This window comes from Hypanus sabinus, chromosome 20, assembly GCF_030144855.1.
Source record: "Hypanus sabinus isolate sHypSab1 chromosome 20, sHypSab1.hap1, whole genome shotgun sequence".
In the NCBI taxonomy this organism is placed as follows: Eukaryota; Metazoa; Chordata; class Chondrichthyes; order Myliobatiformes; family Dasyatidae; genus Hypanus; species Hypanus sabinus.
In genome coordinates, this window is record NC_082725.1 from 53978128 (window position 1) to 54005617 (window position 27490).

General features: G+C 44.0%; 1 long non-coding RNA gene across 1 annotated transcript in view; it reads right to left on the reverse strand.

Moving 5' to 3' along the window:
• Positions 1 to 17029: 17029 nt before the first annotated feature.
• LOC132378695 (uncharacterized) overlaps positions 17030 to 27490 on the reverse strand; it is a 72949-nt gene continuing 62488 nt past the window's right edge. The window contains exon 3 of the long non-coding RNA XR_009507158.1: positions 17030 to 17134. This is a non-coding gene — a long non-coding RNA (uncharacterized LOC132378695). The remainder of the gene's footprint in view (positions 17135 to 27490) is intronic.

Consider the following 27490-nt stretch of genomic DNA (forward strand, 5'->3'; position numbering starts at 1 on the left):
CTGTGGGTGAAAGCACCTTGTTAATGAGAGAGGTTGGAGGAAAATGGCCAGACTGGTTCAAGCTGACAGGAAGGCAACAGTAATTCAAATACTCACATGTTACAACATTAGTGTGCAGAAGAGCATGTCTGAATGCACAACACATCACACCAGAAGATCGTGAACATACACTCTAGACACTTCCCTAGGTACAGGAACTACTTAATAAAGTATCTACTGAGTGTTTATCCACAGAAGTTTCTCATTATTGTTATACTTTCTTGTGACATTGATGGGGGTCATTTAGTCTACTGTGTCTCTACCGACCCTCAGTATAATCTTATCAATCCCATTCCCCCATCTCTCTACCACTGAGCCACTGAAATATACTCCCTGGCACCATGACTTTTAAATGAATAAAATTCCCTTGTTGCCAGCTTGCATCAGTGACTCTTTTCCAGTATTTGAGACTGAAACATACGGCAATTAACTCTGTTTTTTACCACTCAACTGCAGTGGGGTAATTTACAGTATCTAATTAAGCTGGGATTCATTGTTTGAAGCTCATCACTCCATTATCCTAAACTCACACCATGTCATCTTCACCCACTGATCTGCATCTCCTGGTTAACCATGAAGGAACATAGAACGAGAAGTGAGACTAGACCATTCATTCATTTGCACCTGGTCATAATATATATAGAAAAGTTTGTTGTGAAATGGAGGTCTTAGGTTCATCGCAGAGTGATCATTTGTGCAGACTCTCGTGCTCTCAAGCATTTAAGTTAAGTTGGACATGCAAACTAAAATATATTAGTAATGAAGTAGCTAAGATGGGATTGTTGAGCCATTTAAAGCCAAGGGCAGGGGTGGGGTGGGGGTGGTTGCTCTATGATCAATCCCTCGTGGTGTACAAACCCAGTCCTGTTCACCACACGTGGAATACCTCATGTAGCTGTCCCAGTCCTGTTCACCAGACCTGCAACATTACACCATCAAGTGTCAGCCATCTTACCTGCTGCGGGAGATTTCAGCAATCGTTTTGGTCGTGGTGTACATTCCTTCTGAGGCCAAAGTGAAGCAGGCTCATCATTCCGAGGTACTTTTGCCAGGGCAGCTTGAAAGAGTCTCTAAACAATTATAAAACCATAAGATATAGGAGCAGAAATAGACCATTCTGCCCATCGAGTCTGCTCTGCCATTCAATCATGGGCTGATCCAATTCTTCCAGTCATCCCCATTCCCCTGCTTTCACCCCATGACCTTTGATGCCCTGGCTAATCAAGAACCTATATACCTCTACCTTAAATACACCAAATGACTTGGCCTCCGCAGCTGCTCGTGGCAACAAATTCCATAGACTAACCACCCTCTGACTAAAGTAATTTCTCCACATCTCTGTTCTAAATTGACATCCTTAAATCCTGAAGTTGTGCCCTCTTGTCCTAGACTCCCCTACCATGGGAAATAACTTTGCCAAATCTAATCCGTTTCAGACCTTTTAACATTTGGACTGTTTCTATGAGATCCCACTCCCCCTCATTCTCCTGAACAGGGAATACAGCCCAAGAGCTGCCAGACATTCCTCATATGGTAACCCTTTCATTCCTGGAATCAATCTCGTGAATCTTCTCAGAGCCATCTCCAATATCAGTACATCCTTTCTAAAATAAGGAGCCAAAACTGCACACAATACTCCGTGTGGTCTCACTAGTGCCTTATTTAGCCTCAACATCACATCCCTGCTCTTATATTCTATACCTCTAGAAATGAATGCCAACATTGCATTTGCCTTCTTCACCACTGACTCAACCTGGAGGTTAACCTTTAGGGTATCCTGCACAAGGACTCCCAAGTCCCTTTGCATCTCTGCATTTTGAATTCTCTCCCCATCTAAATAATAGTCTGCCCGTTTATTTCTTCCACCAAAGTGCATGACCATACACTTTCCAACATTGTATTTCATTTGCCACTTCTTTGCCCATTCCCCTAAAGTATCTAAGCCTCTCTGCAGGCTCTCTATTTCCTTAATACTACCCACTCCTCCACCTATCTTTATATCAGTGGCAAATTTAGCCACAGACCCATTAATCCCATAGTCCAAATCATTGACATATATCGTAAACAGCAGTGGTCCCAACACGGACCCCTGTGCAACCCCTCTGGTAACCAGCAACAGCCAGAATAGGATCCCTTTATTCCCACTCTCTGTTTTCTACCGATTAACCAATGCTATCACCCATGCTAGTAACTCCTCTATAATTCCACGGGCTCTTCTCTTGCTAAACAGCCTCATGTGTGGCACATTGTCAAAGGCTTTCTGTAAATCCAAGTACAGCATGTCTTTTGCATCTCCTTTGTCTATGCTGCTTGTAATTTCCTCAAAAAATTACAGCAGCTTAGTCAGGCAGGACCTTCCTTTCAGGAAACCATGCTGGCTTTGCCCTATCTTGTCATGTGCCTCCAAGTATTCCATAACCTCATCCCTAACAATCGATTCCAACAACTTCCCAACCACTGATGTCAGGCTAACAGGTCTATAGTTTCCTTTCTGCTGCCTCCCATTCTTCTCAAGTAGCGGAGTAATATATGCAATTTTCCAGTCATCTGGTACAATGCCAGAATCTATCGATTCTTGAAAGATCATTGTTAATGCCTCCGCAATCTCTCCAGCTACCTCCTTCAGAATCCGAGGGTGCATTCCATCAGGTCCAGGAGATTTATCCACCCTCAGACCATTAAGCTTCCTGAGCACCTTCTCAGTTGTAATTTTCACTGCACGTACCTCACTTCCCTGACACTCTTCAATGACCAGTATACCCCAGATGTCTTCCAGTGAAAAGACTGATGCAAAATACATATTCAGTTCCTCTGCCATCTCTGTGTCTCTCATTACAATATCTCCAGTGTCATTTTCTATTGGTCCTATATCTACCCTCAACTCTCTTTTACCCTTTATATACTTAAAAAGCTTATTAATTTAAATGTTTTATATATATATAACCTGATTCTGACTCTGATAGACAATATCCTTCTTCAGCTAAGGCAATCACTCAGTTTTGAAGATTATTTGATTTCACTCTGGTCCTACTGTGTGAAAAATGCTTCTTTTAACTTGGGCTGGCATTTAGGGAGAAGCAGCCAGACATGGGCAGAATTCCTTTTGGACCCAACCTGCCTGTCCCAATCAAGATGCCTATCTACACTAATTGATTTGCCTTAATTTCACCCATATCCCTCAAAAGCTTTCCTATCCATGTACCTGTCCAGATATTTTCTAAATGCTGTAATTCAAATACAACGTGGGCTGCCATTGTAGCATCGCAGTTAGCGCAACACTGTTACAAGTCAGGGTGTCGGAGTTCAAAGTTCAATTCTGACACTATCTGTAAGGAGTTTGTATGTCTTTCCTGTGAATGCATGGGTGTCCTCCAGTTTTCTCCTACAGACCAAAGACGTACTGGTTAGTAGGTTAATTGGTTATTGTAAACTGTCCCATGATTAGGCTGGGGTTCAATAGGTGGGTTGTTGGTGTTGTGGCTCGAATAGATGGATAGATAGATTGATATACAGATAAATAAATAAATTCCCTCTTCTACCACCTCCTCTGGCTTACTCTATATACCCTCCACCTACATGCTAGAAGAGTGAGACAAGATTTGACTGATATATATATAAAATCCTGAATGTCCTTTATATATAAATTTGAAGAGGATATTTCCTCTTGTGGGGAAATCAAGGGGCCACCTTAAACTTCCTCCTCCTCATCTTAAACCTACACCCTCTAGTTTTAGACTTCCCTGCCCAGGGAAAAAGTCTGGGATTATCTACCAATTTATGCAGCTCTGAATTTTATAAACTTCTATAAAGTCACCCCTCAACATCCTTAGCTCCAGGGAAATCACTCTTTTACCTTGCTGAGACCAAGCAACAATGCTTATAAACCTCCTCTTACTTACCCTTCGAACAAGACCCCATTGAGGAGCACTAGGCCAAGTCCTATTGCACCATCACCAACTTTACCAACTGAGGGGACCTCCCATCCACTGCCACCAACCTCATAGTTCCATTACACTGCACCTCCTACCCAAGACCCATAAATCTGCTTGTCCAGGGAGACCCATGTTTCTGCTTGTTCCTGCCCCACCAAACTTATATCTGTATAAATTGATTTCCAAGATGGCGGCGGCCACTCTGGAGCTGATTATCTGTTATTTGTGAAGTGGGGTGCCATGCGCAATCATAGTCGATTGAAAATGGGATGTGGGAGCACGGAGGAACATCGGGAAATCTCCAGGAAGACCTTCTTCATTGCTGCTGCTGCTGTGAGGTCCTGGACTCTGCTGGGAAGAACAGGCCTCCAGTCCTCGGGGTCACGTTGCCAATGGCCATTGGCGGGGCCGTCTTAATATGCTCGGCAGAGGATGGTGCTCGGAGAAGCTATGCCGGAGGAGATCGTCGTTGGCTCGGAGGTTCAACGGACTCGGAGTCCGCTGCGGTCAGGTTGCTTTCAGTGTGTGCTGTATCTGCGAGGCTGGTTTCAACGGAGCTTTCATTGTCTGCTGCGTCTGCGAGGCTGAGTCGGGCGGTGCCGTGGGGTATTCCCTACTGCTGCTGGCATGGGATGGTGAGTCTGTCGGGACCCTGGGGACTTGTGGAAACTGTGTGGTGATTTCTTTTGAACTTATAGTCCTTTAACATCTTTGGACTATTTTTACTCTGCCCATGGTCCGTTTTTTTATCAATTATGCTATTGTTTGCACTGTTGTTGTAACTATGTGGTTTTGTGCAGGTCTTGTAGCTTTAGTTTTTGGTCTTGTTTTGTCTGGTGGATTTGGAGCTCCTTTCCGGGAAACGCGCTAAGATGGTAGCGCGATATTAATACACAGCAGCCTCTCCGGACTCTGGATTGGGGATTGCCAAACGTTATGTGGATTTTCTGGTGTAGTCTGTTTTGTCATGCGCTTTTGTGATATCATTCTGAAGGAACATTGTCTCATTTTTTAACTGCATTGCATTTGTGGTTTCTAAATGACAATAAACTGAAACTGAATCTGAATCTGAATACCTCAAATCTGTTTTATCCCTCCTGGTTCAGTCTCTTCCTACCTACATCATAACACTTCACACGCTATCGATCTTTTCAATTACTTTAATTTCCCTGTCCCCACTTGTCTCATTTTCACTATGGATGTCCAGTCTCTATAGGCCTCCGTTCCCCCCATTAGGTGGGCCTTAAAGCTCTTCACTTCTTTCTGGACACCAGACCCAACCAGTTTCCCTCCACTACCACGCTCCTCTGTCTTTTGGAACTGGTCTCAAACTCAATAATTTATCCCTCAGCTTTTCCCACTTCTTTCAAACCAAAGGTGTAACCATGGGCACTCGCATAGGTCCCAGCTAAGCTTGCCTTTTCATCTGCTATGTGGAACAGTCCATGTACCAAGCCTACACCAGCATCACTCCACAACTCTTCCTTCACTACATTGATGACTACATTGGTGTTGTTTCCTGCACCCATGCTGAGGTTGTCGATTTCATCAACTTTGCCTCCAACTTCCACCCTGCCCTCAAATTTAGTTGGTCCATTTATGACATATCTCTACCCTTTCTCGACCTCTCTGTCTCCATCTCTGGAGACTGTCTATCTACTGATATCTTTTATAAACCCACTGTCTCTCACAGCTAACTGGACTATACCACTTCCCACTCTGTCACTGTAAAAAAACGCCATCCCCTTCTCTCAGTTTCTCCATCATTGCTGCATCTGCTGTCAGGATGAGGCTTTTCATTCCAGAACTAAGGAGATGTCCTTCTTGTTCAAAGAAAGGGGCTTCCCTTCCTCCACCATCAATACTGCCCTCTTCCATTTCATGCACACCTGCCCTCCCCCCATCTTCCTGCCACCCCACCAGTGATAGGGTTCTTCTTGTCCTCACCTACCACCCACCAGCCTCCGGCTCCAGCACATAATTCTCCATAACTTCCACCATCTCCAACAGGATCCCACCACCAAGTGCATCTTTCCCTCCCTATCACCCACCCCCCATCCACTTTCTACTGGGATCGCTCCCTACATGACTTCCTTGTCAATTCATCCTTCCCCACTGATCTCCCTTCTGACACAAATCCTTGCAAGTGGAACAAGTGCCCCATCTGCCCCTACACCTCCTCCCTCTCTCCCATCCAGGGCCCTTTCTGGTGAGGCAACACTTCACCTGTGAGTCTGTTGTGGTCATCTACAGTATCCAGTGCTCCTGGTGTGGCCTCCTATTTATCAGTGAGACCCAACGTAGACTGAGAGACCACTTCATCGAGCACCTTCACTCCATCTGCTAGAGAAAGTGGGATCTCCATTTCAATTCTACTTCCCATTCCCATTCCGACATATCAGTCCTTGAACTCCACTACTGCCACTATAAGATCACACTAAGGTTGGAGGAGCAACACCTTACATTCTGTCTGGGTAGCTACCAATCTGATGGCACGAATGTCGATTTCTTGGACTTCTGGTAATTGCCCCACCCCTATCTTTACCATTCCACATTCCTGTTTCCCTCTCTCATCTTATCTCCTTACCTGTCCATCACCTCCCTCTGGTGCTCCTCTCCTTTCCCTTGCTTGCATGATCTTCTGTTCTCTTCTATCAGAGACTCCCTTCTTCAGCCCTTTATCTCCTTCACCAATCAACCTCCCAGATTTTTATCTCACCCCGCCCCCCAGTTTCACCAATCACCTACCATCTTGTACTTGTTCCTCCCCTTCCCCCCCTCCACCTCTTGTTCTAACTTCTCCTCTTTCTTTCCAGTCCTGCTGAAGGGTCTCGGCCTGTAACGTCAACTGTTTACTCTTTTCATAAATGCTGCCTGACCTGCTGTGTTCCTCCAGCATTTTGTGTGTATCATAAAGGATTTTGATAATCTTGTCATTTAAGGTGTATTCCCATAATAAGTATGCAAATCTATGGAACTCTAGTAGTTAATCACTTGGTACTACCTTTGTGTGGAATTTGATGGTCATAAACTTCAGCAAGATTCTTCCAAGAGATTTTCCCTGGAGATTCCTCCATCCATCTACTCTGAATGTCTGCTCATGTTGAATAAAGACCTGTGGCTCTGCGTGACTCATTCACAGTCACAACTCCAGCTTTGACACACAAACTACATTGTGGAATTGACATGTTATGTTCTTAGTCCATTTGAAACTTCCACCACCACTGTCTCTCCCACTGACCCTGAACCCTCAGGGTCATTGTCTTCCACTGACCCTAAACCCATGGAGGTCTTGTCTCCCGTGATCCTTTGGAATTCATTTATAAAATCCATGACAAAGTCATTAGAGGAAGGCTTACATGATCTGCTTAGGTGTCAACTGCAGATTTTTTCAATGCTTGAACTAAAATGTATAACTGAAAAGTTGGTTCTGGTGAGTTACTGTGCCTGTCCAAGGAATAGTCAAAAACACAGACTTGCAGCCTTTGAAAGAATTTATTTTTACAGAGAACCTTTAATGTCTTAGGACATTTCAAACTGTGTCTTAGTGAAGTTCAGTGACTATTGTAACTGTTAGCAGTCAACTTGCACAAAAGCAGGTTCAACAAACAGAAATGAGATAAACAGCCTGTTTTAATGAATTGAGTCAATGATTGGTGCTTAAGGGTCAATTCAGAGAATTTTGGTGTACTTTATTAAGAAGTACCTCAAGATCTTTTATATTCACCTGGCAGAGCAGATGGCCATTGGTTTGTGTCATCCGCAACTCTGAGAGTGCAGCTCACTCATCAGGGTCAGGACTAATTTACATGCACTTCTCTGCAAGTGGGTGTGAAACTAGAGCCTCTGACTCAGAGGCAAGCGTGGTGCCACTGAGCTACATCTGACTGAGTCAGGCAGCAGTGGGAGGTTTGTGGCACGAGTTTGGGTGAGATTGTGAGTCAGGGAGGTGTCAATGGAAAGGCAAGGAGCCAAGAACAGAGGTTCACGACGTTGAACATTTGATAATTCATTGTTAGTGAAAGCAGAACATAGGAAAGCTGTGGCAATGCAGATCCATGGAAAGAGTCATCCAGCTCAGAAACCTATGCGCTTGCTAAGGATCAAGAACTCCTCTGGCTGATCTCATTTACCAGCCTCAGTGATTAGTGATCATGCAGAGTGTTCAGGGAGATGTGGAAAGAATGTGAACACTATTCACAAAAGTACTTCAATCTTGATCCAATATCTACTTTCTAGAAGAGTGAAACTTGACTCAACTGAAATCTATAAATTCCTGAAGGGCCTTTATAGATAGATGTGGTGAGGATATTTCCTCTTGTGGAAGAATTCTAAGGTTAAAAATAAGGAGTTTCCCTTTTAGAAGGGAGAAATGAGGCAAAAACTTTTTATCTGAGTGTCATCTTTGGAAGTTCGATCGAAGGGCAGTACAAGCAAGGACTTTGAAAATAGTTAAAAAAGAGGTAGATAGATTCATCGAACATGAGAAAGTCTGCAGATGCTGGAAATCCAAAGCAACACACACAAAACGCTGGAGGAAGTCAGCAGGTCAGGCAGCATCTCTGGAAATGAATAATCAATCGACGTTTGGGGCCTTTCTTCAAGACTGAGAAGGAAGGGGGAAGACGCCAGGATTAAAAGTTGTGGGGGAGGAGGGGAAGGAAGCTAGTTGGAAGATAATAGGTGAAGCCAGGTGGGTGGAAAAGGTCAAAGGCAGGAGAAGATGAAATCTGGTATGAGAGGAGAGTGGACCAAAGGAGAAAGGGAAGGAAGAGGTACCCTGGGGGAAGTGACAATCAAGCAGCTAACAGGTTACAGAAGGTTGGGGTGAGTTCCAGTCAGATTGGCGGTGACATTACTGACGCAGCAGGCTTGAGTATATTGACCTAATCCTGCTACTGACTCACACACTTGTATACACCAATACGAAGGTAGGATGAGCCACATCTTCAACTAAGAGGAAGACTAGAAGGGTCGCTGCTGCTGCACTAGTCTCCTTCTAAAAGAATTGTATAAAATATACAGTGCTGATAAAAAGTATTCACCTCCTTAGAAGTTTTCAAATTTTACAACATTCAATCACAGTGGACTTAATTTGGCTTTTTTTTACTCTGATCAACAGAAAAGGACTCTTTCTTGTCAAAGTGAAAATTGATCTCTACAAAGTGATCTAAATTCATTACAAATATAAAACAAAATAATTGTTTGCATAAGTATTCACCCTCTTCAAGTCACCATTTAGTAGATGCACCTTTGGCAGCAATTACAGCCTTGAGTCTGTGTGCATGGTCTCTATCAGCTTTGCACATCTGGACTCTGCAATTTTTCCTCATTCTTTACAAAACTGCTCAAGCTCTGTCAGATTGAAAATGAACAGCCCTTTTCAAGTCCAGACACAAATTCTCAATTGAATTGAAGTCTGGATTCTGACTTTGCCACTCCAGGTCATTGACTTTGTTGTTTTTAAGCCATCCCTGTGTGACTTTGGCTTTCTGCTTGGGGTCATTGTCTTGCTGGAAAACAGATCTTTCTCCCAAGTGGCAGCTCTATTGCAGACTGTATCAGGTTTTTCTCCAGGATTTCCCTGTATTTTACTGCATTTATTTTACCCTGCACCTTCACAAGCCTTCCAGGGCCTGCTGCACTGAAGCATCCCCACAGCATGATGCAGACACCATCAAACTTCACAGGAGGGATGGTGTGATTGATGATGTGTGGGGTTCAGCTTATGTCAAATATAGTGTTTAGTCCGATGGCCAAAAAGCTCAAGTTTGGTTTCATTAGACCTTAGAACCTTCTTCCAGCTGACTTCAGAGTCTCCAACATGCCTTCTGGCAAACTCTAGCCAAGATTTTACGTGAGATTTTTTATCAGTGGCTTTCTCCTTGCCGCTCTCTCATAAAGCTGCAACTGGTGAAGCACCTGGGCAACAGTTGTTATATGTGCAGTCTTTCCCATCTCAGCCATTGAAGCTTGTAACTCCTCCAGAGTATTCCTGGGTCTCTTGGTGGCCTCCCTCACTAGTCCCCTTTCTTGCACGATCATTCGGCTTTTGAGGACAGCCTGGTCTAGGCAGGTTTACAGCTGTGACATATCCTTTCCATTTCTTGATGACTGACTTAACTGTACTCCAAGAGATATTCAGTGACTTGGAAAATTTCTTGTATCCATCTCCTGACATGTTTTTCATAACCTTTTCGCAGAGTAGCTTGGAGTGTTCTTTCGTATTTCACGCACATCTGCTCTCACTCCATCCTCCTGCCACCCCACTCGGGATAGGGTTACCCTTGTCCTCACCTACCACCCCACCAGCCTCCAGGTCCAATGTATAATTCTCCGTAACTTCCGCCACCTCCAATGGGACCCCACTACCAAGCACGTCTTGTCGGTGCGGGCAGCAGAGTGGGAGTAAGGAGTGCTCAAGGTTGACAGATGACTGGAGATCGGAGGATCGGAGGATCAGCCGTTGTAGGTAGGCCGAGACCGTCGGACCTACCTGGACAGTACCTGAGGAGGAAGGTAAAGCTGCGCAGGCGCAGGTGACGTCAGCAGCGAGTGCAGGGTTTAAAAAGAGGCCCACTTTCAGGAGCGGGCAGCATTGGTGAGGGCAGCGGAGTGTGTGGGAGCAGAGTGCTGGGCTTTGGCTCGGTGGGCTTCGGTGCAAGGATACTTCGGTGAGAGGAAATCGGTGAGCCTGAGCACGTGCTTGCTGAGGTAAAAAAAGGGAAGGTCATTAGGTTCTTTTTTCATTTATTCTGACTAATCTGGGATCAGGTGATGGGGGAGACAGTTAGAGCAGTGGTGTGCTCCGTATGCAGTATGTGGGAGGTCAGGGTCAACACAGTTGTCCCTGATGACCACACCTGCAATAGGTGCATCCAGCTGCAGCTCCTATCAGACTGAGTTAGGGAATTGGAGCAGGAGCTGGATGAACTACGGATCATTCGGGAGGCAGAGGCAGAGATAGATAAGAGTTATCGGGAGGTAGTCACACCGAAAGGACAGGAGGTAGGCAAATGGGTGACAGTCAAGAGAGGCAGGGGGAGCAGACAGAGAGAGCAGAGAACCCCTGTGGCCATTCCCTTCAACAATAAGTATACCGTTTTGGATACTGTTGGTGGGGATGACCTACCAGGAACAAGCTGCAGTGGTCCTGTCTCTGGCACTGAGGTTGGACCCTCGACTAGGAAGGGGAGGAGGGAAGAGAAGAGAGAGGTAGTGATAGGGGATTCTATAGTCAGGGGGGTGGATAGAAGATTTTGTGGGGAAGATCGGGAGTCTTGGATGGTATGTTGCCTCCCTGGTGCCGGGGTCCAGGACATCTCAGATCGGGTGCAGGTTATTCTCAAGAGGGAGGGCAAGAACCCAGATGTTGTGGTCCATGTAGGGACCAACGACATGGGTAGGATGAGTGAGGGGGTCCTGCATAGGGAGTTCAGAGAGTTAGGTGCGAAGCTGAAGGGCAGGACCTCCAGGGTAACAATCTCAGGATTGCTACCTGTGCCACATGCGAGGAACAGAAGGATTATACAGATTAATACGTGGCTGAGAGGATGGTGCAGGAGGGAGGGCTTCAGGTTTTTAGATAATTGGGCTTTGTTTCAGGGAAGGTGGGATCTGTTCTGACGGGACAGTTTACACCTGAACTGGAGCAGTACTAACATTCTTGCAGGAAAGTTCGCTAGTTCTTCTCGGGGGGCGGGGTTTAAACTAAATTTGCAGGGGGCAGGGATCCAGAATGCGAGAGAGGATAGCGAGATGAAGAATAAAGGATAGGTGGAGACTATACGGTTCCGGAATATTAAGTGTGCAGTAGAGAAAGGTAGGGCGGAACAAGTGATAAGGAGGACACATGTACAGAGGGATGGTCTGACGGAACATGGAGTTAAATGTGCAGAAAGAACAAGTAAATTTTGGAAGGACAACAAAATTCAAGGGGTGTATAGCCTGATGGGAGTTGGGGGAGCTGGGTTAAGCACAATAAGCAGCAATTTAAACAGAGAGAGGAGAAATGGGCTAAAAATTCTATATCTGAATGCACGAATTGTCAGAAATAAGGCCAATGAGCTTGAAGCTCAGGTGCGAATGGGTAACTATGATGTTGTTGGGATAACGGAGACATGGCTGCAGGGAGATCAGACCTGGGAAATGAATGTATAAGGGTATATGTGCTATCGTAGGGACAGAAATGTGGGCAGAGGGGGTGGGGTGGCCCTCTGCCCACACTGGTGAGGAATGAGATTCAGTCCTTTGCAAGGGGGGACATAGGATCAGGAGAAGTAGAGTCTGTGTGGATAGAACTGAGGAACAGTAAGGGCAAAAAGACCCTAATGGGTGTTGTCTATAGGCAGTAGCATGGATATTGCGTGCAAGTTGAATAGGGAATTAACATTGTCATGTGGCAAAGGTAATGTCGCAGTAGTTATGGGGGATTTCAACATGCAGGTGAATTGGGAGAATCAGGTTGATGCTGGACCCCAGGATAGGGATTTTGTAGAGTGTCTGCGGGATGCATTCTTGGAACAGCTTGTACCAGAGCTGACCAGGGACAAAGCTATTCTGGATTTAGTGTTGTGTAATGAACAGGATTTGATAAGCCATCTTGAAGTAAAGGAGCCATTAGGAGGTAGTGACCATAATATGATAAGTTTTTATCTGCAATTTGAGAAGGATAAGGGCAGATCGGAGGTGTCAGTGTTGCAGTTGAACAGGGAGCTATGAGGAAAGAGCTGACCAAAGTTTACTGGACAGATATCCTAGCAGAAAAGACAGTGGAACAGCAATAGCAGGTATTCTTGGGAATAATGCACAAGGTGCAAAATCAGTTCATCCCCCGGAGAAGGAAGGATTCAAAGGGGGGAAAGGGGCCTCAGTGGTTGACAAAGGAAGTCAGAGATTGCATAGCATTAAAAAAAAGGAAGTATGACAGAGTTAAGGTGAGTGGGAGGACAGATGATTGGGAAATTTTTAAGGAACAACAGAACTTAACTAAAAAGGCAATAAGGGGAGAAAAAATGAGGTACGAACGCAAGCTAGCCAGGAATTTAAAGGAGGATAGCAAATGCTTTCTTTAGGTATGTGAAGAGAAAGAAGATAGTTAAGAACAACGTTGGGTCCTTGAAGAATGGATTGGGTGAAATTGTTATGGGAAACAGAGAAATGGCAGAAGAATTTATTAAGTACTTTAGATCTGTCTTCACTAAGGAAGATGTATGGATGGGCCAAGGACATAGGGTAACAGAGGAAATGAAACAGATTGACATCAGGAAGGAAATGGTGATGAGTAGACTGATGGGACTGAAGGCTGACAAATCCCCAGGTCCAGATGGTCTGCATCCTAGGATACTAAAAGAGGTGGCCCCGGAAACTGCGGATGCATTGGTAATCACTTTCCAATGTTCCTTAGATTCAGGATCAGTTCCTGAGGATTGGAGAATGGCTAATGTTATCCCACTTTTTAAGAAAGGAGGGAGGGAGAAAACAGAGAACTATCGTCCTGTCAGCCTAACATCAGTAGTTGGGAAGATGCTAGAGTCCATTATTAAAGATGAGATAGTGGCATATATAGATAGCAGTGATAGGATTGGGCCAAGCCAGCATAGATTTACCAAGGGCAAATCATGCTTGACTAATCTATTGGAGTTTTTCGAGGATGTAACCAGGAAGTTAGACAAGGGAGATCCAGTGGATGTAGTGTACCTCGATTTTCAGAAGGCATTTGATAAGGTTCCACATAGGAGATTGGTGGGTAAATTCAGAGCTCATGGCATTGGGGGGAAGATATTGACATGGATAGAAAACTGGTTGGCAGATAGAAAGCAAAGGGTAACGGTGAATGGGTGTTTCTCGGAATGGCAGGTGGTGACTAGTGGGGTGCCACAGGGCTCGGTTTTGGGACCACAGCTGTTTACAATTTACATCAACGATTTAGATGAAGGCATTGAGAATAACATCAGCAAGTCTGCTGATGATACTAAGCTGGGTGGCAGTGTGACATGTGATGAGGATGTTAGGAGAATTCAGGGTGAATTGGATAGGCTGAGTGAGTGGGCAGATACTTGGCAGATGACGTTTAATGTGAATAAGTGTGAGGTTATCCACTTTGGGAGTAAGAACAGGAAGGCAGATTATTATCTGAACGGTGTAAAGTTAGGTAAGGGAGAAATACAAAGAGATCTAGGAGTACTTGTTCATCAGTCACTGAAGGTGAATGAGCAAGTGCAGCAGGCAGTGAAGAAGGCTAATGGAATGTTGGCCTTCATTACAAAGGGAATTGAGTACAAGAGCAAGGAAATTCTTTTGCATTTGTACAGGGCCCTGGTGAGACCACACCTGGAGTATTGTGTACAGTTTTGGTATCCAGGGTTAAGGAAGGACATCCTGGCTGTAGAGGAAGTGCAGCGTAGATTCACAAGGTTAATTCCTGGGATGTCCGGACTGTCTTACGCAGAGAGGTTAGAGAGACTGGGCTTGTACACGCTGGAATTAAGGAGATTGAGAGGGGATCTGATTGCAACATATAAGATTATTAAGGGATTGGAGAAGATAGAGGCAGAAAATATGTTCCAGATGCTGGGAGAATCCAGTACTAGAGGGCATGGTTTGAGAATAAGGGGTAGGTCATTTAGGACAGAGTTAAGGAAAAACTTCTTCTCCCAGAGAGTTGTGGGGGTCTGGAATGCGCTGCCTCGGAAGGCAGTGGAGGCCAATTCTCTGGATGCTTTCAAGAAGGAGCTAGATAGGTATCTTATGGATAGGGGAATCAAGGGATATGGGGACAAGGCAGAAACCGGGTATTGAGAGTAGATGATCAGCCATGATCTCAGAATGGCTGTGCAGGCTTGAAGGGCCGAATGGTCTACTTCTGCACCTATTGTTGGTCTATTGTCTATCTTTCCCTCCTCCCTTTCCGCTTTCCACAGGGATTGCTCCCTACGCAACTCCCTTTTGTCCATTCATCCCCCCGCCCCCATCCCTTCCCATTGATCTCCCTCCTGGCACTTATCCTTGTAAGCGAAATAAGTGCTACCCTTACACTTCCTCCCTCACCACCATTCAGGGCCCTAGACAGTCCTTCCAACTGAGGCGACACTTTACCTGTGAGTCGGCTGGTGTGGTATACTGTGTCCGGTGCTCCCAGTGTGGCCTTTTATATATTGGTGAGACCAGACGCAGACTGGGAGACCGTTTCACTGAACACCTACACTCGGTCCGCCAGAGAAAGCAGGATTTCCCAGTGGCCGCACATTTTAATTCCACGTTGCCCATTCCCATTCTGATATGTCTATCCATGGCCTCCTCTACTATCAAGATGAAGCCACACTCAGGTTGGAGGAACAACACCCTATATACCGGCTGGGTAGCCTCCAACCTGATGGCATGAACATTGACTTCTCTAACTTCCGTTAATGTCCTTCCTCCCCTTCTTACCACATCCCTTATCTATTTATTTATTTATTTGTTTATTTCTCTGTCTGTCTGTCTATTTATGTATTTATTATTCCTCCCCCCTCTTTTTCTCTCCTTTTTTTTCTCTCTCTGCCCTTCTCACAGTCACTCCTTGCTTGTTCTCCATCTCCCTCTGGTGCTCCCCTCCCCCTTTCTTTCTCCCTAGGCCTCCTGTCCCATGATACTCCCCCTTCTCCAGCTCTGTATCCCTTTTGCCAATCATCTTCCCAGCTCTTAGCTTCACCCCACCCCCTCCTGTATTCTCCTATCATTTCAGATTTTCCCCTCCCCCTCCCACTTTCAAATCTCTTACTATCTTTTCTTTCAGTTAGTCCTGACAAAGGGTCTCGGCCTGAAACGTCGACTGTACTTCTCCCTATAGATGCTGCCTGGCCTGCTGCGTTCCATCAGCATTTGGTGTGTGTTGCTTGAATTTCCAGCATCTGCAGATTTCCTCGTGTTTGCTTTTGTCTTCATGGTGTAGTTTTTGCCAGGATACTGACTCGCCAGCAGTTGGACCTTCCAGATACAGGTGTATTTTTACTACAATCAATTAAAACACCTTAACTGCACACGGTGATCTCGATTTAACTAATTATGTGACTTCTAAAATCAATTGGCTGCACCAGTGATGATTTGGTGTGTCACATTACAGAGGGGAGGCAAGTTGAATACTTATGCAATCAATTATTTTGTGTTTTATATTTGTAATTAATATAGATCATTTTGTAGAGATATGTTTTTGCTTTGAAACAAAAGAGTCTTTTTCTGTTGAATAGTGTCAAAATGGCCAAATTCAATCCATTGTGATTGAATGTCATAAAACATAAAAACTTCCAAGTGCAGAGTGGGGGGTGTGAATACTTTGAATAGGCACTGTATTTTCAGGTCTTAAACAAAATGATCAAATTCCAGGGTAAGCACACAAGAGAAACTAGTGGAGGCTAAATGATAATATTAATAGCAATTGCAAAAAAAAGTTCATCCACCTGATGGATTACAGTTCAATGGTTGTTTTGTGGAAAATTGGTGAGCAAAGACAAGATCTTTAGTAATCATAAAACTAAATTATCATTATCTATTATGACCAAAGTTTAACCTTACTAAATTGGTGTTAAAGTTAAATGAATGGAGTACTTTCAAAAGAAGTAAGTTATAAATATATTCTATAGTTTTTTCGGCAGGAAACTCTGTGTGACCACAGATCATATTTTAAACTTAGTTTCTAATGTTCAGCATATCAGAATTGTAGCTGAAGCAGTTCCATATCGATTAAAAATGAAGGGACAAAGAGTTATGAGCCTATTCTGATCTGGTGGCGTAGTGGCATCAGCGCCAGACTTTGGAGCGAACGTTCGAATCCAGCCAGCTACACAGGTTTCAGATGCCCAAGACATGCTGTATGATGAGCAATCACCAAGAAGATAGATGCAAAAAGCTTGTCATGGCAGTGTCCCAACGACTCCACCAGGAGTTAAGGATGTGTGCACGCGCGCGCACACACACACACACACACACACACACACACACACACACACACACACACACACACACACACACACACACACACACACATTCTGTGCTGCATCTCAGTAAATAAGTAAAGAATGAGGCAACACTTCCCAACTCCAGGCAGCTGAGTTCAATCCTAACTGTCCATGTTCTTCCAGTGACTCTGTGGGTTTCTCTGGGTGCTCTGCTTTCCTCCGACAACCCTGAAACACACAGATGGTAGGTTAATTAGCCACTATAAACTACACTTAATTTATAGGGAAGTAAAAGAAATGGGATGGGGGAGGTGGGCGGTGGTTGATAGGTATGTGTCAGGGAATATGGGAGAGTAGGCCTGATGAGACTGCTCTGTTGGTAGGGATCTGAATGAGAAGAATGTGCTGGGTATAAATTAGGGCAAATTATGTCTTAAGTTGAGTCAAGTGGTGTTTATTGTCATATACACCAGCAAATGTTGTTGTATATGTGTTTAAGGAATTCGAGCTGGAACCGGATGAAGTCTGGATCTTTCAGGAGGCTGAAGGTATGATAGATAGGACATATAGAGAGGTAGTTTTACCCTAGGTGCAGGACACAGTAAACTGGGTGACAATTAGGAAGGGAAAAGGGGTTAAGGAGCCAGTGCAGAATACCCCTATGGCCACTCCCCCTCAAAAACATACTGTTATACTGGATACTGTTGGGGGTGGGGGCAGGGTTAACCTAACAGAAGCATGCTATGGTGATAAGGGATTCATTAATTAGGGGAACAGCAGGAGGTTCTGTGAATGAGAACAGGATTCCCGGGTGATGTGTTGCCTCCTGGGTGGGAGGGTGAACCGCCAGAGGTTGTGGTCCATGTAGGTAGCAATGACATGGGTAGGATGAGTGATGAGATTCTGCATAGGGAGTTAAGTGCTAAGTTAAAGGGCAGGACCTCCAGGGTTGTGATCTTAGGATTGTCACCCGTGCCACGTGCTACTGAAGCCAGAACTAGGAAGATTATACAGTTTAATAAGAGGCTAAGGAATTGGTATAGGAGGGAGGGCAAAAGATTTTTGCATCATTGAGCTCTAGTCCAGGGAAGGTTGGACCCATACAGAAGGGATGGTTTGTACCTGAACTGGAGGGGAACTAATTTCCTAGTGGGAAGGTTAGTTAATACTCCATGGTGGTGTTTCAGCTAAATTGCAGGGGTATGGAAACCAGAATGCCAGAACAGTTAGTGGAGAGGTTGTGGAGGCTGATGTTGGTCAGACCTCAGACAAAGTCAGGAATCAAAAGATCGAGCATGGTGCAACTAGTGTCCTGAGCTGTATATATTTCAATGTAAGAAGCATTGTAGGAAAGACAGATGAGCTAAGAGCATGAATCAACATCTGGAATTATGACCATTAGTGAGACGTTGCAGGAGGGGCAGGACTGCCAGCTCAATGTTCCAGGGTCCCATTGTTTTAGATGCAACAGAGTGCAGGGATTAAAGGAGGAGGGGTGTTGATACTAGTCAAGGAAAATGTCATGGCAGAGCTCAGTCAGAACTGACCGGAGAACTTGTCTATTGAGGCATTATGGGTGGGACTGAAATACAAGAAAAGTATGACCACGTTAATAGTGATGTTTTACAGACCACCCAACAGTCCAAGAGATTTAGGGGAACAAATAGGTAAAGAGATCAGAGTGTTGCGAGAAACATAAGGCTGTTATAGTAGGTGATTTTGACTTTCCACATACTGACTGGGAATCCCCTACTGTAAAAGGACTGGATGGGACAGAGTTGGTCAAATGTGTCCAAGAAAATTTCCTTCATCAGTACATAGCAGTCCCAATGAGAGCACATGCAATATTTCAGCAAATGAGACAGGACAGGTGACAGAGTTTGTGCAGGGGAATACTTTGCATCCAGTGACCACAATGCCATTAGTTTCAAAGTAAATATGCTAAGAGATAAGTGTGGTCCACAGGTTGAATTCTACCTTTGAGGAAGGCCAATTTTGATGATCTGTCTAGTGTGAATTGGAACAGGTTGTTTATTGGAAAAGGTGTACTTGTAAAGAGAAAGGCCTCAAAAACAATATTTTGAGAGTATAAAGTTTGTAGGTGCCTGTCAGTATAAAAGGTAAAGAAAATGAGTGTGGAAAACCTTGGTTTTCAAGGAATATTGAGAAAAATATTGAGAAAAAAGGAGGTGCCTTGCATGTATAGGCAGGTAGGAACAAATGAGGTGCTTACGGAGTATGAGAAATGCAAGACAAATCAGGAAGGCTAAAATGAGGCATGAAGTTGCTCTAGCAGACAAGGTGAAGGAGAATCCCAAGCAATCCTACAGGTACATTAAGAGCAAAAGAATTGCTAGAGATAAAATTGACCCTCTGGAAGACCAGAATGGTAATCCATGTGTGGAGCCAAAGAAGATGAGGAGATCTTAAATGAATTTACTCGGGAGATGTATACAGTGTCTATAGAAGTGAAGCAAAATGGCATCAACTTCATGACACTGCACAGATTATAGAGGAGGAAGTGTTTGCTACCCTGAGGGCCTGACAAGGTATTCCCTTGGACCCTACGGGAGGCAAGTGCAGAAAAGCGACAGCAGGGGTACCAGAGGATTGGCGGATAGCCAACATTATTCCGCTGTTTAAAAAAAAATTTTTAAATAGAAACCAGGAAATTATAGGCCAGTGAGTCTGACATCAGTTGTGGGAATGTTATTGGAAGGTATTCTAAGGGACCCGATATATTAGTATTTGGACCCACACGGACTGATTAAAGATAGTCACCATGGCTTCATGCATGGTAGATCATGTCTAACCAAACTTATAGAGTTTTTCGAGAAAGTTACCAGGAAAGTGGATGAAGGCAAGGCGGTGAATGTTGGCTAGATAGACTTTAATAGGGCATTTGACAAGGTGGCGTGGGAGGCTGGTCAAGAATGTTTAGTCACTTGGCATTCAGGATAAGGTAGTAAATTTGATTAGACATTGGCTAGGTGGGAGAAGCCAGAGAGAGGTAGTAGAGGGTTGTCTCTCTGACTGAAGGTCTGTGAATAGCGGTGTGCCAAAGGGTTGGTGCTGGTTCCTTTGTGTTTGTCATCTATATCAATGATCTGGATGATAATGTGGTTAACTGGATCAGAAAATTTGTGGATAATAACAGATTGGGGATGTAGTAGACAGTGAGGAAGGCTATCATGACTTGCAGAGGGATTTGCATCAGCTGGAAAATACAGACAGAATTTAATGCAGACAAGTGCGAGGTTTTGTACTTCAGTGGGATCAACCAGGGTAGGTCTTACACTGTGAAGGACAGGGTAGAACAAGGTACAGGTACACTGTAGAACAAAGGGGTCATGGAGTACTGGTACATAATTTATTGAAAGTGGTGTCACAGGTAGATTGGGTCATAAAGAAAGCTTTTGGCACATTGGCCTTCATAAATCAATGTATTGAGTACAGAAGATTAGATATTATGTTAAAGTTTTATAAGACATAGGTGAGGCCGAATTTGGAGAATTGTGTGCAGCTTTGGTCAGCCACCTACAGGAAAGAGCACAGGGAAAATCTGCAAGGATTTTGCCAGGTCTAGAGGACCTGAGTTATAAGGAAAGATTGAATAGGTTAGGATTGTATTCTTTAGAATGTAGAAGATTGAGAGAGATCTGATAAAGGTATACAAAATTATGAGGGGTACAGATAGGGTAAAAGCAAGCAGGCTTCTTCCACTGAGGTTGGATGGGACTACAACCAGAGGTCATGGGTTAGGGGTGAAAGGTGAGAAGTTTAAGAGGAACACGAGGGAAAACATCTTCACACAGAAGGTCATGAGAGTGCGGAATGAACTCTCACAGCTTTCCAGACTATACCTAGTCCCACTCTGCTACTTGTAAACACACCAGCCCTTATCTCAATTTCTTCATCTCCGCTGCACCTGCTCTCAGGATGAGGCTTTTCATTCTACAACGAAAGAGATGGCCTCCTTTTCAAAGAAAGGGCTTCCCATCCTCCACTATCAACTCTGCCCTCAACCACAGTTCACGTGTGTCCCCATCCTCCTGCCACCCTACCAAGGATAGTGTTCCTCTTGTCCTCACCTACCACCCCACCAGCCTCTGTGTCCAGCACATAATTCTCCAAAACTTCCGTCACCTCCAACAGAATCCCAACATCAAACACATCTTTCCCCTCCCCCACGTTCTGCTTTCTGCAGGGATCGTTCCCTATGCGACTCTCTTGTCCTTTCCCTTGTCCCTCTCTCATGTTATCTCCCTGCCCGTCCATTGCCTTCTTCTGGTGCTCCTCACCACCCTCACCCCACCACCCTCACTTTTCTTTCTTCCATAGCCCTCTGTCTTTTTCACCATTCAACTTCCTAGCTTCATCCCTTCCCCTCCAAGTTTCACCTATCACTTGGTGTTCCTCCCTCCCCTCTCCCCACCTTTCAAATCTACTCCACAGCTTTTTTTCTCCAGTCCTGCCAAAGGGTTTCAACCCAAAATGTCAGCAATACGTTTTTCCATAGTTGCTGCCCGGCCTGCTGAGTCCCTCCAGCATTTTGTGTGTGTTGCTCGGATTTCCAGCTTCTGCAGATTTTCTCTTGCTTCCCTTCTTTAGTTCTTTTCAGACTTCTTTATACTCCTCATGTGCTTCATTTAATCAGAGTCAGGTTTAACATCACCGATATATGTGGCAGCAGGACAATAGCATACATGATAAATAAATATAGAGCAAAGAAAAGTGAATTACAGTAAGTATATGTACTGTACACCTATTAAATAGTTAAATTAAAATAGTGCAAAAAAAAGAGATAAAAAAAGTAGTGAGGCAGTGTTCATGGATTCAATGTCCATTTAGAAATCATATGGCAGAGTTGCTCCTGAATCTCTGAGTGTGTGCCTTCAGGCTTCTGTACCTCCTTCCCGATAGTAACAGTGAGAAGGGGGCACGTCCTGGGTGATAGGGATCCTTAATAATGGATGCAATCTTTCTGAGACACTGCTCCTTGAAGATGTCTTGGATGTATGGAGGCTAGTACCCGCGACAGAGCTGAGTAATTTTACAAGTTTCTGCAACTTACTTCGATTTTGTGCAGTAGCCCCTCCACACTCCCCCCTCCCCATACCAGGCGATGATGCAGCCAGTCAGAATGCTCTCCATGGTACATTTGTAGAAGTTTTTGAGTGTTTTAGTTGATCTCTTCAAACTCCTAATGAAATGTCTTGAAACTGTCTTGCCTTCTTGACAGCTGCATCAATATGTTGCATCCAGGTTACACCCAAAAACTTGAAATTGCTCACTCTCTCCACTTCTGATCCCTTACTTTAGAACTACCCAAGCTTACCCATAACCCTCTATTTTTTCTAAGCTCCATGTATCCATCCAGGAGTCTCTTAAAAGACCCTATCGTGTCCGCCTCCACCACCGCCGCTGGCAGCCCATTCCACACACTCACCACTCTCTGCGTAAAAAACTTACCCCTGACATCTCCTCTGTACCTAATTCCAAGCACCTTAAAACTATGCCTTCTCATGCTAGCCATTTCAGCCTTAGGAAAAAGCTTCTGACTATCCACACGAGCAATGCCTCTCGTTATCTTGTACACCTCTATCAGGTCACCTCCCCTAAATCCCCACTGTCTTTTGTATAATTTTGTCATAGATGCCAGGATGAGCAATAGGTTTATGGGAGTCACTATTTGTGCAGCACTATCTCTGCTCAGAGGACATGCCAGCCACTCCACCCATCCCTCTTTGAGGATTTGTTTGTGTTTCCATGTCTAACCTTCCTGAAGCCCGCAATCAGCTCATTGATCTTGCTGATATTGAATGCAAGGTTGTGGCTGCAATACCACTCAACTAACTGGTATATCTCACTCCTGTGCACCCTTTTGTCACTATCCAAAATTCTGCCATCAATGGTTGTATCATCAGCAGATTTACAGATGGCATTTGAGCTATGCCCAGCCACACAGTCATGGGTGTAGAGAGAGTAGAGCAATGCGCTAAGCATGCATCCCTGCAGTGTGCCAGTGTTAATTGTCAGCAAAGTGGAGATGTCACGTCCACTCCTCACAGACTGTATTCTTTCAGTTAGGAAGGTGAGGATCTAGTTGCAGAAGGAGGTACAGAAGTCTGGGTTCTATTGCTTTTCAATCAGGACTAGGAATAAATGCTGAACTATAGTCAATAAACAGCATCCTGATATAGGTATTTGCAAAGTCTAGGTGATCCAAGGCCAAGTGGAGAGCCATTGAGATCACATCTGTTGTAGACCTATGCAACATTTGGTAAACTACAGTGGGTCCAGGTCCTTCCTGAGACAGGTGTTGATTCTAACCATGACCGACCTCTCAAAGAATTTCATCAGCTTCTGAAGCTTTACATATTTTTCCTTTTTTTGCTTGACTAAATTCATCACCTCTCTGGACATCCAAGGTTCTCTTATCTTTCCATTCCTGTCCTTCCTTCTAAGAGGAACATACTTTTCCTGTACTCTGTGCAACTGATCATTAAACACCGTCCACATGTCTGATGTGGACTTGCCAGAAAATAGATGTTCCCAATTAACTCTTCTTAGCTCCTGCCTAGTATCCTCGTAATTCTATCTACTCCAATTTAAAACTTGCCTGCAAGGACCCTACCTATACATATCTATAGCTATCTGGAAAGATAAGGAGTTGTGGTCATTATTCCCTCACAGCTCACCACCTGGCCAGGCTCATTACCATTGAACAATTCCACCTTTTGTGAGAATCTAATACCTACTTCTGTCTGAGTGTTGATGAAAGTTGCTTAATGAGAAAATAAGTAGATTACCTGACCCATGTACAAAGGTTTATTCAAAACCATGGAGGAGAAAATACTTGCCAAAGAGAAACCCTACAAAAGCCAACTAATAGCTGTTTAAAAGTTCCCATAGTTACCAAAAAAGTAGCTACCTCAAATCATCTTAAATGTGGCTGATTACAAGTTAGACCAAAATAGTTTCAGTGCATGTAAAATTAGGCATGAAAACACCAAAGTATGCAAAGTCTTGCTGTAATATTGGGTTTTGAAATTACCAATGAGTGTCAGAGAGTAGTGCCCTATGCTATACAAGAATAACTTCTTAGAATACCACAAGAATGTTTCCCTTGTGAAAGTCTGCCAATAGGTGGCTCAGTGGAATATGTCGCACAGCAGCACAGCTGGTCCAGGTTCTGCCTCACAGCTCCAGTCACCTAGGCTCAATCCTGACCTCCAATCTCATCTCTTTCGAGTCTGCCCACTCTCCCTGTGACCGTGCGAGTTTCTTCTGGTTTCCTCCGACTGCCGATTGGCACTATGTTGCACTGGACTAATAACACATAATTAGCTTATCTCTTCTGCCTGCACATGGTCCATATCCCTCCATTCTCTGCATATTCATGTGCCTCTGAAAGGCTTCTATCATATCTGCTCCAGCACTACCACCCTGGCAGCGCATTCCAGGCACCCACCACGCTCCGTAAAAAAGCTGTCCAACCTGCTCAATATGCTGAATACCTGCTGTCCAACCTGCTGCACGTCTCTCTTGAAATTTCCCTTCTTGCTTTAAATGCACACCCTTGAGTTTGAGACATTTTGACCCTGGCAAAAAAGATACTGGCTATCTAGTCTTTCTTTGTCTTTCATAATCGTACCAGCTCCTCTCAGGACTCTCAAGTGTTCACTGCTGCAGAGAAAATTGCCCTAATTTGTCCAGTCTTTTGGCATATACACTCTAATGCAGGCAGCATCCTTGTAATCCTCTTTCCCATCCTCTCTAAACCATCCACATCTGCCCAGGCAACCACAATTGAATGCGGTACTTCAGATGTGGCCTAGCCAGAGATTCATGAAGCTGTAATGTAACTTCCTGGCTCTCGGACTCAATGTGTCAACTAATCAAGGCAAGCCTGCATTATGCCTTTGTTACCACCTTATCAACTTGTACGGCCACCTTTAGGGAACTATGGGCCTTGAGGGCCTAAAGATCTTGGTGAGTTCAGGGGAATGTGAGGAGTATAAAATCGGGTTTTATCACACAACTTTAGACTACCTGAACAACACAGACACCTATGTCAGGATGCTGTTCATCAACTATAGCTCAGCATTTAATACCATCATTCCCACAATCCTGATTGAGAAGTTACAGAACCTGAGCTTCTGTACTTCCCTCTACAATTGGATCCTCGACTTCCTAATTGAAAGACCACAATCTGTGCAGATTGGTGTTAACATCCCCTTTTCACTGCTGATCAACACTGGTGCACCCCAGGTGTGTGTGCTTAGCCCACTGCTCTACTCTCTATATCCCAAGACTGTGTGGCTAGGCACAGCTCAAATACCATCTATAAATTTGCTGATGATACAACCATTGTTGGTAGAATCTCAGGTGGTGATGAGAGGGCGTACAGGACTGAGATATGCCAACTGGTGGAGTGGTGCCGCAGCAACAACTTGGCACTCAACATCAGTAAGATGAAAGAGCTGATTGTGGACTTCAGGAAGGGTAAGACGAAGGAACACATACCAATCCTCACAGAGGGATCAGAAGTGGAGAGAGTGGGCAGTTTCAAGTTCCTGGCTGTCAAGATTTCTGAGGATCTAACCTGGTCCCAACGTATCGATGCAGTTATAAAGAAGACAAGACAGCAGCTATACTTTATTCGGCGTATGAAGAGATTTGGTATGTCAACAGATACAGTCAAAAACTTCTATAGGTGTGCCATGGAGAGCATTCTGACAGGCTGCATCACTGTCTTGTATGGGGGTGGGGCGCTGCTGCACAGGACTGAAAGAAGCTGCAGAGGGTTGTAAATATCATCAGTTCCATCTTGGGTACAGTACTAGCTTACAAAATACCAGGACATCTTCAAGGAGCAGTGTCTCAGAAAGACAGAGTCCGTTATTAAGGACCTCCAGCACCCAGGGCATGCCCTTTTCTCACTGTTACCATCAAGTAAGAGATACAGAAGCCTGAAGGCACACACTCAGCGATTCAGGAACAGCTTCTTTCCCTCTGCCATTTGTTTCCTAAACTGACATTGAACCCTTGGACACTGCCTCAGTTTTTTAATATGTATTATTTCTGGTTTTTTGTATGATTTTTAATCTATTCAATATACGTTTACTGTAATCAATTTATTTATTTATTTATTTGTTTATTTATTTTTTATTATTATTATTTTTTTTTCTTCTTCTATATTATGTATTGCATTGAACTGCTGCTGCTAGGTTAACAAATTTCACGACAGATGCCGATGATAATAAACCTGATTTTGATTCTGGGTACCTGATGGTCAACAACACAAATAAGATGGATGACAAGAAAAACATCACAGAAAAATGTCTGGCTTCTGATTTAAAACAACCTGATTGACCCTGTTCCTACCACTTCAAGGTTGTTAGGAGCAGAGTCAATCAACCTGCTTTTAATCACAAGGCACAGAAAAAATGTTCAGGACAGATGGCCAACCATTTAACAAAAGTGATTGTTTTTGAGGAGTATCAAATACATAGGTAATAACATTATGGAGCTTAAGATCAAGGCTGAGTGTAAGGCAAAAGTGGAGAAATTAAAATCAGGTATGCAAAGCTGCCAGAATTGAAGGAGTGCAAAAAAACTCAGGAGTTTTGTAAGAACAAAGAAGGTTACAGATCTGGAGCCAAAACAAAACTGCTGGAAAATTCAGCAGGTTGGATAAAGAAGTAGGTTTAAAGTTTCAGGTTAGAGATCTGTCAAAATATCTTTGTCCTGAAACATTAACTGTCTCTCGTTCCACTGATGCTGCCTAACCTGCGGAGTGTTCCAGCATTTTCAGTTTTTATTTACAGACTTCCAGCTTCTGTTGTTTATTTTTGATTTTAAGAGATAAGGAGGTGTGAGGCCAAGGAACGAAAACAAAAGTAAGGATATTTAAACTGAGAGATTTTCAAATTATTAGCCACTGCGGATTAGCAAGCTGGATGGAACTTAGTGAAATATTAGATCCAGGTAGCTGAGTGTAGGAGAGTGATGAGGTGGTCATCTGCAATTAAAAGAGATGAGGTCTCAGCTGAGGTATTGCTGAACCTCGACAATGTTAGATATGGGAGAGGACAATCCTGTAGATAGAATAGGCAACTAGTTGGAAACTCACTTTGGGATCAAATACAACATCAGGACATGAAACAGTGATCAAGGAATGGCGTTTGAACACTTCTTCCTGCATTCATCTGCACAATCCCCAATGAGACAATTAATCAGTGTGATTCTGGGAAATGAAATCCAGCAGAAGCATTCAGTATTAATTCTATTCAAATCCATTTCACAATGCTGTCAGTTAACAGCACATAAACTACAATATTCATACAATAAAGAAAGTACTTGCATTTATTCATAGCTTTTCATAACTTCATGGTGTTTGAGAGACAATTAATTGTTTCAGCATTCACTGCTATGATGTAAGAAATGAGACAACAAATATTTCTCGCACAATCAATGTTACAATGACCAAGCAATATACCTCAGTGGCATTGGCTGAAGAATATGTTGAAGAAAATGCTCAAGTCCAGCATGCTCATCCGTGGTTTCACTTAAAAGCAG